The 12,213-nt window shown below is 47.0% G+C and overlaps 1 protein-coding gene and 1 pseudogene across 1 annotated transcript in view; one reads left to right on the forward strand and one right to left on the reverse strand.

Annotated features, from left to right (window-relative positions):
• TGFBR1 (transforming growth factor beta receptor 1) overlaps positions 1-12,213 on the forward strand; it is a 72,817-nt gene that overhangs the window by 15,438 nt on the left and 45,166 nt on the right. The window lies entirely within an intron of this gene.
• LOC115647258 lies at positions 9,662-11,163 on the reverse strand (annotated as a pseudogene).

Genomic DNA, 12,213 nt, shown 5'->3' on the forward strand with positions numbered 1-12,213 from the left:
CTTATCAATGTCTCCGCTCTGACTTGAAGGAAGATCATTTCTAGGGGATGAGAGTAGTGGTCTATATGCTCATTTGGTCTTAGCCTCTCTGCTAACCTCACAGGCAATCCTGCTGGGGTGATGTCTTTGTGATATGGATCACTTTTTCCATATATACTTCTAGAAGAATAAGATACCTGATGATATTGGAACTCACTGGAGCCTTCTGTCACATTAAATATTTTTAACTGTTTTGTTGGTAGGAACAACTATACTAATCTCTTCTATAAATCAACCAGAAATACAGGGAACTTTTAACATAAACATACCACTCTTTTGTGTAGAAGTGTTTCTCAAGATAACATTTTAAAATACAAATTCTGTGCTAATCCACTACTGAGAAATTTTTTAAAAAAGATCACTAGCTCAGATTTCAACCAGGTCAGTAAAAAAAAAAATTTTAGTATCCAGTATCTGTATGAAATGAGTCTGCTCTATTTCAGTATAGTTCAGATAAGCAGGTAGTCTCTCTCACCTTTTTAACAGTTCCAGCAAAGGGAGGCCAGTTTTTGTCTTAGAGCATGGAGACTGAATTACCCTTTAATCCTCAGAAATGCTATGTTCATGTAAGGGTTGAGGCTTCTTATCTAGATAAAGAGGAAGTAAGATTCGCTCTTCACGTGGAAATGACATCCAAAACTTGAAATTCTGAAGTTATTGAAAGCTGTACTGACTGACAAGTTAAATGTTTGAAAGTTTACAGGGTGTTACGTGCTTCATGGCATATATAACTGATTTCTTTTTCGTTTTCAAATGAGGCTGGGAAGAGCCACTATGTTCCTACACAAAGTCCTCTATTTCACTGTTGGTACACCAGCAGCAGTAAATGAATGCTGGCTCCAAAGCTGTGCTTATTCAAAAACATAGGATCACATCTTGGTCTCAATATCTCTGTCAATGATACTTAAAATGTGTTGAATTCCTTTTAAAGTGTGTCTGTAGGTGTGTACACACACACACACACACACACACAGAGGTGTCTGCTAAATGGAAAAGGACAGTATCAATAAAGAATCGTTTTTCATCTTTGTTAGCAGGGATAAATAACAGAGAATGGAAAACTGGAAGCTAGAACTACTACTTTTAATGTAAAATTATTTTAATTGATTAGAAGTTGATTTGATATATCCAAGCTCTTTGAAGGTGCCATGTTTAATAATCTATTAAGATTTGCAAGTGTGCCTGTGTATTGTTTGAGGGTGAATTGATGAGTGGAGCAAGAACAGATTGCTTCTACATCCACTCCATATCTGAAGGATCATTTTTTTGGAAAGGCTCACCTGTGTAAGTACTGTTGAGCTGCAGGGGAGCCCTAGTGTAGCACAGACTTTGGGAGTACTTTTTAATTGCAGCATCAAACCTAGGTGGCGTTCTCTGATATTGTCATAAAGAGGCTACGATTATGGGCAAACCGCACATGATCTTTGGGACTATAGTGCATATCTCTATCAAATTTTACTAGCTCATTTGGATTTTAACTTTACAGAGTTTGCTTGGACTAGGTCACTTAAATATTTTCTTATGCTTAATTCTCATAATACTTTAAAATACAAGTCATGGTATAATTGCAAGTAGACTGTGTGTGTCTGCATAAAATAAGCTATTAAAACACATTCATTTTGACCTTACCTATAAACGTCCACGTTTGGTCAAGATGGCTGTCCAAAAAAAATCCCAAATCCTACAGTCGTTTGGGTATTTTTGTGTTTGTGTTAAACTTATTACCTTCTGGAATCTGTGGGCTGAGAAGAACAAAAACTTGTGGAGAGAACCATAAAGGTTTTTTTCAGTCTCTTGGTCTGTGGTATCAACATTTAATATGTTGCTTTGACTGTGCTATCCCTCCCCCTGTTCTCCTCCTTCTTGCTACTTCCCCACAGCTCTTTGGATTGGCAGAGAGTCACTCCATGAAGACCAATTTTATTTTGACTGTTAATTGGTCTTCCCATAGAGTGACTGTCTACTGATCTGGAACAGCGCTCTAATTTTTCTTCTGCCTCACTTACCTTTGTGGGTCTTTTTTCCATGTTGAAAATATTCACTTGGATTTCTGGTGTCAAACTTAACCCTTGAAAGACCAGGGACTGGTGCCAGGCGAGAGACTTTAATTTGCTTCTGGGAACAAGAATATACATGAGAACTGCTCAGTGGTTCCCAGATTTGCATATGGCTCCTGTTTTCATCCATAAGAACACAGAATTGCCATGCTGAGTCAGACCACTAGAGCATCTAGTCTACTACCATGAATGAGCAATGGCCAATAACAGATGGATGTGGAGGGGGCAAACAAGTTGCCTATTTACAATTATGGAGTAATTCTCTAACAGGGAAAGCTTCCTAATAACCCCAATTCTGGGTGGTTTATGCCCTAAGTATGAGACTACCCTTGTAGAATCCCCTAACTTATGTGTCTGGATGTTCTCATTGTCCATATACTTTTGTAATCCTCTCTTGACTTTTACTAGGCCATTGGCATCTTGTGGTAATGAGTTCCACTCTTTAAATGTTTAAACTTGTGGTAGTGGTCTTGTATTTTGAGAGTGGTAACAGGAGCACCCAGATTTCCTTATTTTTACTGGTCATAATTTTTTTTATGCCACTATCGTGTCCCCTTATCCTGCTTTTGAGCCTGTTTAGTTTAGTCTGACCAGTTGAACTGTATTTATGGCCCACATTATCCAGTATTTGAGTACCTCACAATCTCAAATATATAAACCTCACTGAAGCTGATGGGCATAATCACCCCCATTCAGGATAAATGTAAGAAACAATCAAGCTCCTTTATAGTAGGAGCCATGGCTCAAAATAGAGCCCTTGCAGGAATGGTCAGAAGTCAAGCTATTTGGGTGGTGGGGTTTTGCTGAGGATTCATTTGATTTACAGGGTGTGTGTGTGTCAGAGAAACACCACAAGCACGGGCGGGGGAAGCAGAGAAGCCCTGTTAGTGAGACCCTGACAAAGCAGAAAGAGAGCACTTTTGAGGGGATAAAGTGCTGGCAGAAAAGAGGCTTGGAACTGGTGAGCAAAGAAACTGTCTCCTTCTCTTTAATTCTTGTTGTTTTTAGGGAAAAGAGATAATGCAATCTTGTTTATTTGCAAAGAAATACCTGGTTGCATCAGTTTCTCCTCTTAATAGAAAAAATGCACAAGATTCCAAAAACTGGCTAAGCATTCAGTTTAAAAGGGGTCACACTGATGCAAGATTTGGATCCAGTTTCCCAGGAGGGAAACTGCAAACTGATATCCCCATTGAACCAAAATGGAACAAATAATGGCAGTGGTAGCAGAAATCAGATGGCCAAAAGGAAGTTTAAACACAAACTGGAAACTTAACAAGCCTCCCCCCGTTCTCCCCCTCCCCCAAATAAAATAAAATAAAAAGGCTGGACACTTTACCAAAGGAGGAGTTAAAGTAGTATGTGGAAATTTTCTAGAAAAAGAGAGAGAGCTTGCAGGCAGAGATGAAATCTGGAGCAACAGCTACTGGGTCTGGACAGATTGGGGAAGTCCAAGCCATTTTCAATTCTCCTAGTCTGGAATGGCAAATTGGATTGAGATTACCGAAAGGTTTTCCATGAAATGTGGGAGGTCAGGAAAGCTTTGGCCAACTTGGAACTTACTACCAGATGAGCTGCAGCCAGGACTTAAGGAGCTATGAAATATGTGTTGCAGATCACAGTGGAAGGCAGCTACCTAGATGTGGAATTGAGCCAGCCAGAAGACTTTGGTAAATAAAACTGGATATCTTCATCCTTTTCTACCTTGTTTGTAAGCCACAGATGCTGGTGGGCTCAGGAGAGGAGATGATGATGTAAAATAGTTCAAAATCGCCATTATTTGAATTGAAACAACCTTTGGTGGAAAAACTCCCTGGGAGGTGCTTTGCCTCAGTTCAACATCACCCAAAACAGCTGCGGCACTCACAGCCTGATCAGTTTCAGCGCCAAAAGCGGCCGCGGTCCCGCCAGCACGCTCTGCCTCAGCAACGAAAATAGCTGTGGTGCCCACAGTGCGATCAGCCTAGGCACCAAGAAGAGCGTCGGCACCCAGCCACTCTTCTGCCCGCGCACCAGCAGCAGAACCCCTGCAGGGCACCTCTAGGCTCAATACAGCAGGACACTCTCTGTCACTCTCTCCTACTAAAGAGCTGGAGCAGGCTTAGCTCAACCTAGGGAGCAGGAACAACAGCTTCTCACTCAGTGACCTTTTAGTGCCACCTGAGCCTCACTCTCCGCTCCTAGATACAGAGGACTCCTTTCTTGACCTGCCACTTTCTCCACCTTAGCTGGCTTTCACCAACAGTGACCTTGAGCTACAGCAGCAAGCGGAGTTCTCCCCTCCTCCTTCTCCTCTACAGGCACCTTTACCGCCTCACGTCACGGCTGAAGCTCAGCAACCTCAGTTTCCCTACGTTGCCCCCCTCCCCCATGGGTGATGCCTGGGTTCTCCTACCCCATGCCTTGGCCTCAGTGGTACCCGTGGCAGAATCCTCCTACCAATCATCTTCCTTCAGTGCCTCAATCTCCTGCTTCATCCACTTCCAGGGTGCCTGAGCCCCCTCCTGAGCCTGGGAGCTATGCACCATATCCTGACTCGCCTAACCCTAACTTTCCATTAGCCTCAGATGAAGCCATCCTCCGTCCACCTCCACAGACCGTGGACGACTGCAAACAATTTCAAGAACTTTTTAGGAGGGTTGCACTCAGTCAGAATATCCGCTTAGAAGAGGTTCAGGAGACTCAGCACAAACTCCTCAAAATCCTTCAATCATCTGTGCCCTCGAAAATCGCGCTCCCTATAAATGAAGCACTCATGGAGCTAGCTGACACTCTCTGGCAAACACCAGCTTCTCTAGTACCAACTTGTAAGACGATCGAACGTAAATACTACGTTCCTGCAAAGGATGTAGATTTCCTATTTTCTCATCCACCACCAAACTCTCTTGTCGTCGATGCAGTTACACAGCGGACCAAACAGTCACAATATCGACCTACCCCGCAAGACAAGGACCTTAGACGCCTTGATGTCCTGGGCCGCAAGGTTTATATGTCCTCTACACTACAATTCAGGATTGCAAACTATTCTGCTCTCCTCACCAGCTATGATTTTGATAATTACAGTAAGCTTTTTCGAATTTGCCTCATACATCCCAGAGGACTGAAGAGCAGACTTCAAATCAATCCTGTCTGAGGGACAGCTGATCTCCAGAACAGCCCTACAGGCGTCCTTAGACACGGCGGACACAGCAGCTTGTATCACTGCAACCGCTGTGGTTATGCGCAGATCCTCATGGCTCTCTGCGTCAGGCATTCCTAAAGAGCTCCAGACCAAAGTAGAGGATCTCCCCTTTGATAAGGACAAACTCTTTTTTCGAAGAAAACTGAACTCCTCCACACCATGAAAGATTCGAGAGCGACACTGCGCACCCTGGGCATTCACCCATCTCTTCCCAGGAGACAACGATACCAACCCTACCAAAGACCATGCACACATCAGTACTATTGCCCTCAATCAAGACCATACGACACAACTAGGAATCGTACTAGACCTCCCAAAGGCAGACAAAATCGAAGTCAAGCCACCACCTTCCATCCACTGGGCAATAAACAACAGTTTTGAACCTTTGGTCGAGGGTCTGCACGACCACCCCTTGATTCCACCACTTGTCCATTTGGCCACCGCCTCCAGAATTTCCAACATGCTTGGCAGTGGATTACACAGGACCACTGGGTCCTCAAAATAGTTCAGACCGGTTACTCCATCCTGTTCATATCCTACCCTTTCCCCTTCCCCATCCCTCTTCAGGGACCCCTCTCTTGAGCAGTTACTTTGCACAGAAGTGGCACACCTTCTGCAACTAGGTGCAGTGGAACCTGTGCCGACGCAACATCAAGGGACAGGGTTCTACTCCCGTTACTTTCTAACACAGAAGAAAACCAGGGGATGGAGGCCTATACTAGACCTACGCCGACTGAACAAATTTGTGAGGACACAAAGATTCAAGATGGTCACCCTGGGCACAATAATACCTGCATTGGATCAAGGGGATTGGTTCACAGCCATCGACCTACAAGATACTTACTTCCGTATATCAATACATCCAGCTCACAGACGCTTCCTCCGATTCACAATCAGTCAGGATCATTTCCAATACAGAGTTCTCCCTTTTGGACTCTCCACAGCTCCAAGAGGTGTTTCCCACCCCCCCCCCCAAGACTCTAGGCATGGTTGTGGCTCACCTCCGCAAACACGGGGTCACACTTTCCCCCTACCTGGACGATTGCCTCATCAGGGGCAACTCTTATGGCAAGACACTTCAAGCCACGCTCTTCACCATCTCCCTTTTTCACAGCCTAGGCCTCCAAATAAACATCCAAAAAATTACTCTGATACCCATGCAACAGAACGAATTCATTGGAGCTCATCTCGACTCAACCCAGAGCAGGGCCTCGCTCCCATACAACAGATTCCTCGCTATCACGCAGCTCATGCGTACGCTCTCTATTCGTCCCAGTACGCAAGCAAGAATCTGCATACAGCTCCTTGGTCACATGGCAGCTACCACCTTCGTGGTTCAACACGCCAGGCTACATATGAGATGCCTCCAGGACTGGCTCAACTCCAGTTTCAAACCCAGCAGACATCCCTTAGGGATGCTGCTAACTCCTCCACCCCATGTTGCAACTTCCCTACAATGGTGGACAAGTCCAGAAAACCTCTGCACAGGGGTTTCCTTCCAGCAACGATCCCCAACGCTCATGCTCACCATGGATGCCTCCCTGATTCGTTGGGGAGCACATCTAGGGAAACACAGGGCACAAGGCCGGTGGTCTTCATCAGAGACACATCTACACATAAATCTCCTCTTAGAGCTCAGAGCAGTGAGGAGAGCATGCCTTCACTTTCTTCCCCTCATAAAGAACAAATACCTGCGAGTCTTAACAGACAACATAGCATGTATGTATTACATAAACAGACAAGGAGGAGCCTGATCACATTCCCTCTGCATGGAAGCCATTCGACTAGGAATTGGTGCATACGACATCAAATACAGATCATCGCATCCTACCTACCAGGCTGTCACAACACGTCTGCTGAGGGCATCCGCAGTAACTTCTCAACAGAACACGAATGGGAACTGCACCCCACAGTACTCCAACAGCTTTTCCCCACTGGGGCACGCCATCAATAGATCTCTTCGCCACAACCCGAAACTGAAAATGCCCCCTGTTTTGCTCCAGGACAGAACTCGGGATTGCATCCTTAGGGGATGCGTTCCATGGGATGAAGAATGCATCCCCTGGAAAAACTACCTCCTGTACGCCTTCCCACCTATCCCTCTACTACACAGCGTTCTTCGGAAGATTGCGGACGACAAGGCCTAGGTCATCCTTATTGCCCCGGCTTGGCCAAGACAGACGTGGTACCCTTACCTTCTCCGCATGTCCTCCCGTCACCCATGGGCTCTCCCCAACAGGCCAGACCTCCTTTACCAGGACAACGGACGAGTCCTTCACCCCCAGCTCCAAAAGCTCCACCTCACAGCCTGATTCCTTCATGGTTCCAAACCCATGAACTAACCTGTTCCGAGCAGGTCCAGTATGTCCTCTTGCACAGTAGGAGAGACTCCACTTGTAAAACCTACCTTCAGAAGTGGAGACGTTTTGCTCTTTGGTGCTCGCATAAACATTTAGCACCCAATAATGTGACCCTCCCTAACATTCTAGACTACCTCCTGAAACTAAAACAGGACGGACTCTCGCTCAGCTCCATCAAAGTGCACCTAGCGGCGCTTACCAGTTTCCATGACCTATTGGATGGGTACTCACTCTTTACACACTCCACCATTAAACGCTTTCTCTCTGGCCTGCAAAATCTTTAGCCTGAAATTTACCCAACAGCGGCTACATGGAATATTAACCTCGTTCTTCATGCTCTCATGAAACCTCCATTTGAGCCGTTGGCTACCTCCTCTCACCTCCATATGTCCATGAAGGTGGCTTTCCTAGTTGCCATAACATCAGCGAGGAGAGTTGGTGAAAGGAATGCCCTCATGGCCCACCCTCCCTACACGATCTTCTCCAAAGACAAAGTCACTTTGAGACCACATCCTAAATTTCTTCCTAAGGTGGTGTCGACCTTCCACCTCAACCAGCCTATATATTTACCTGCTTTCTATCCCAAACCTCATAAAACTCCACAGGATGCAAACCTGCATACTCTGGACGTGAGGAGAGCAATTCTCTTTTATTTAGAACGGACTAAACCATTTCGCAAGTCTCCACGACTCTTCGTTTCCATTGCTGAAAGATCAAAGGGCATGGCTATCTCTAAACAACGTCTATCCAAATGGATCTCTGACTGCATCAGATCCTGTTACTGTGCGAAGAATTTTCAACCGCCCGACAACATTAGAACTCATTCCACTAGAGCCATGTTGGCATCCATTGCCTTCTTATACAATGTTCCCATTCCTGGTATCTGCAAGGCGGCTACGTGGTCATCTGAACACACGTTTGCAAAACACTATGCTCTCACGCAAGACACCATGGTAGACGCAATAGTAGGCCATACAGTACTATCTTCAGTACTCCCTACTGCATCTCCAAAGTCCCACCAGACATAGTGGGTACTGCTACACATTCACCTAGAGTGGAGCACCCACAGGGACAGCACTTGAAGAAGAAGAGAAAGTTACTCACATTGCAGTAACTGAGGTTCTTTGAGATGTGTCCCCCTGTGGGTGCTCCACACCCCATCCTCCTCCCCTCTAGAGTACAGAGGTGCCTCTTTGCGGTAGAGAAGGAACTGAGGAGGGTGTGGGGCGCATGCACTCAGGAAGATTCCAACTAGACGGGAGATGCCATCTGCGTGCATGCGCCCCAACCAGGCACTGCTACCAAAAATCTCCGATTTGACTGCGCCGAGACACACCGTCGCCTAGAGTGGAGCACCCATAGGGGGACACATCTCAAAGAACCTCAGTTACTGCAAGGTGAGTAACTTTCTCTTATCAGCCCTCTCCCACAGTGCTGGCTCTCCCCAAGAGCCCTGTGTACAGCAGGGTCCAGGAAGAGTGATTTACCCTGCAGCTACTCACCATTTTGGGGACTTGTGGTTCATGTGTGCTTGCCTGGGGTCAGCCAGTTAGTGACAGGTGTGTGTGTGAGAGTATTGGCTGTGTTTTAAATCACTACTATCAGTGTTCTGTGTTGCAGACCATACTGCTTCTGTAAAATGTTGCATTTAAACGTCAGAGATGACTGTGGGAGCCCAGCCTCCCTCTCTGTTGTCGGCAGCTGAATGGCTGCGCAGCATTAGAAAGTGGCCAAGAAGATCTAAGGAGGACTTTCTGCATGTTATGATACCCGGCCACTGAGAAACAGGAATTGAAGAAGTGGTGGGATAGCAAGAAGAGAGACCAGAAGGAGAACATGGCATGCTACAATGAAGCCACAAAGTGGCTCTAAGTGGAGTCCCAAGCAGACATGCTCCAGGCAATACTAGCTCTTCAAACTGACCAGGACTGCACTGCCCTCTCATGCAGCTGCTGTTTTTTTTCACAGATTTAAATATTTTAATGTAATAAAAAAACAAAAGCAGGTTCTGTCTATTATAGGTGTGTCTCAGGTGTTCTCTCGCACTTGTCAGATGCAGGCCCGAAGGCTATAGTTGTCACAGCTGTGGTAGATTCCTTCAAGCAGGATCTTCACTTGCCCCTGAGAGCAGCGATGCAGCAGGATCAGGCACTCTGTGGCCCCATGGAGCAGGGCTATTTTCACTGGCTGTGGTGTCAGGCCTCCATCAGTAGATACACCCCAAATCATCTTCAGCAGGGCCTTGAGGAGCACAGCAAGCCTGCATGCCATTCTTGGCCAGGCATGCTGTATGGTGCACTTCAGTGTCTCTAATATTCCCAATCTATCTGCTTCATCTGGACCATCACAGACCTCCAGGTATCCCGCAATCACCTGCTCCAGCCTCTTCAGGTGCTGTGCTATCAGGATGCCAAGCCTTTTCACAAAGGCAGGCTGGTTCCTGGAATACACTCTCTGGAGTGGGAGCCAATGTTTTGCTTCCATGTGAGTCAGAATTAGCTGCAGGACCTCATGATAGGGAGTTGCTGCTCTGAGTTCCTGAGACAGCCACTGTAGGGATTTCTCCAGAACCAGCAGCAGATCCTACAAGCATAGCAGCACCAACTGAATGAGCTATGCCTCTCATATGTAGAGGTGATGGTACAGTGCATGGTAGACAACCTATGCCCTATTAAACTGGTTCAAATCAGCAGCTGGCACATTGAGAATGACATGATGCTGGCATCACACACCCAGGATTTTATTCTCCTCCTGGTAGTCATCTGAGAGGAGCAGTGATGGTGGGAGGACACTCTCCAGCTGAGGGCTAAGCCATGGACGGGTGACTTGATGCAGCATCCAGGAGAACACATGCTTTGTGGCAGGGTTGCACTTCCAAGTTTCTTTAGTCAGCTCCCTTCTTCATCTTCGCTTCCTCCCTGGAGGAATTCAGCCGCTGACCCACAGCCTGCAACCTGAACCACAAGGTCAGCAGTTCCTGTGCTATTGACCGAGACCTCGAGCTGGTCTACAGCTTCTCTGCATGGTGTGTTGCAGCAAAGATGTAGATCAGTCCTAGGCAATGTGGCAGGACCTACCTCACCACCATGTCACCCAGGGACCTGGATCCCTTGGTAGCTTCCACTTTAGCAAGGAGGCTAAGAAACACCAAGCCAACGTCTGCTGTTCTATCGGCCACTGTGGTGTAAAAGTCGTCATTACTGGGTGGGCCCCAGTGTCTGAATCCTGCTTTGGCAATGCTGCATAGTGGCACAGAACAGACACCAAGTCCCCCAGCAACTTGGGGTGACATTGGGGTGGTAGCCCCCAAACAGCCACTGGCAGTCTGCAGCCTTGAAGAGCACATGCAGGTCTCTGACCATCCCTGCCTTGGCACTGCCGCTGACTCCCTCTGCTGAGAAAAGCAACAAGATTTGGGAGAGAACCTGCTCTGCTGGGGGGCGGCAGTGGCAGCTGGGCATTTGAGGTCTCCCCTGTCGGGTGGGCTCTCCAACTGCAGGGATTTCAGCAGGCTGCTGATCTTCATGGTGCTGATTGCAGACACACCCCCACCTGGCCCACCACCCTTCCTACACTGATCCTAAGTCCTGACCACAACCACCTCCCACACTGTCTCCCTCACCGATAGACCCGACACCCTGACCCCAGTCATCTCTCCCTATACAGACCCACCTGCTCTATTTACACTGCCCCCAACTGTAATCCCTACCCTTAAACCCTGATGCCACTCCCTCTCCTACACTGACCCTAATCCTGCACCCCCACTCGCCCAGGTCAGCCTGGAACCCTCCAGGACCATGCAACCCACACACACACACTGCCAACACACTCTTATCAACCTCCTGGGTCCACTCTCTACCTGCAGCATTCTACTCCTCCCCCCTCAGTCTAACACTGCAGACTTGCACTACCCACTGCACTCAGCACCTGTCCCTCTGCAGTTTGGCCCTGTTGAAGTACAGTACCTGCTGCATTGTACTCCAAAGGAGAAGGTTGGATATGATACTTGGACATACACACACCTTTAGCTGTCCTGTGACCCTCTCCTTTTTCTGGGACCTTCACTTCTCTCATCAGCCTCAGTGCTGATTTTTTTTGTTTGACTCTGTCCTCCAGTTGTCTTTTAATAAAATAATTGTATTGGTTTGAAAGCAATCTTTGTTCTATTATTGAAAGCAAAAAGAGCACTGCAAAGCAACATACAATTATGTTAAACCTACATATTGCATCTTGTGCACCAGTCACCACCTAGCATTACAAGTGCTGTACTCTGGAGCATAGCAACAAATACTAGTAGCTTTCAGCTTCAAATTGTTGCCTCAAGGCATCCCTGATCCTTATGGCCCTGCGCTGCACCCCTGTAATAGCCCTGGTCTCTGGCTGTTCAAACTCCACCTTCCAGGCGTTGAGCCTCTGCGGTCCAGCCCTGAGTGAAGCTTTCATCCTTCCCTTCACAAATATTATGGAGCATATGGCACGCAGCTATAAGCGTAGGAATATTGTCATTGGCCAGGTCCAGCCTCTCACAGAGACAGTGTCAGTGGGCTTTTAAATGGCCAAAAGCACACTCCACAGT

Source organism: Gopherus evgoodei, chromosome 2 (assembly GCF_007399415.2).
Source record: "Gopherus evgoodei ecotype Sinaloan lineage chromosome 2, rGopEvg1_v1.p, whole genome shotgun sequence".
NCBI classification, from domain to species: Eukaryota; Metazoa; Chordata; order Testudines; family Testudinidae; genus Gopherus; species Gopherus evgoodei.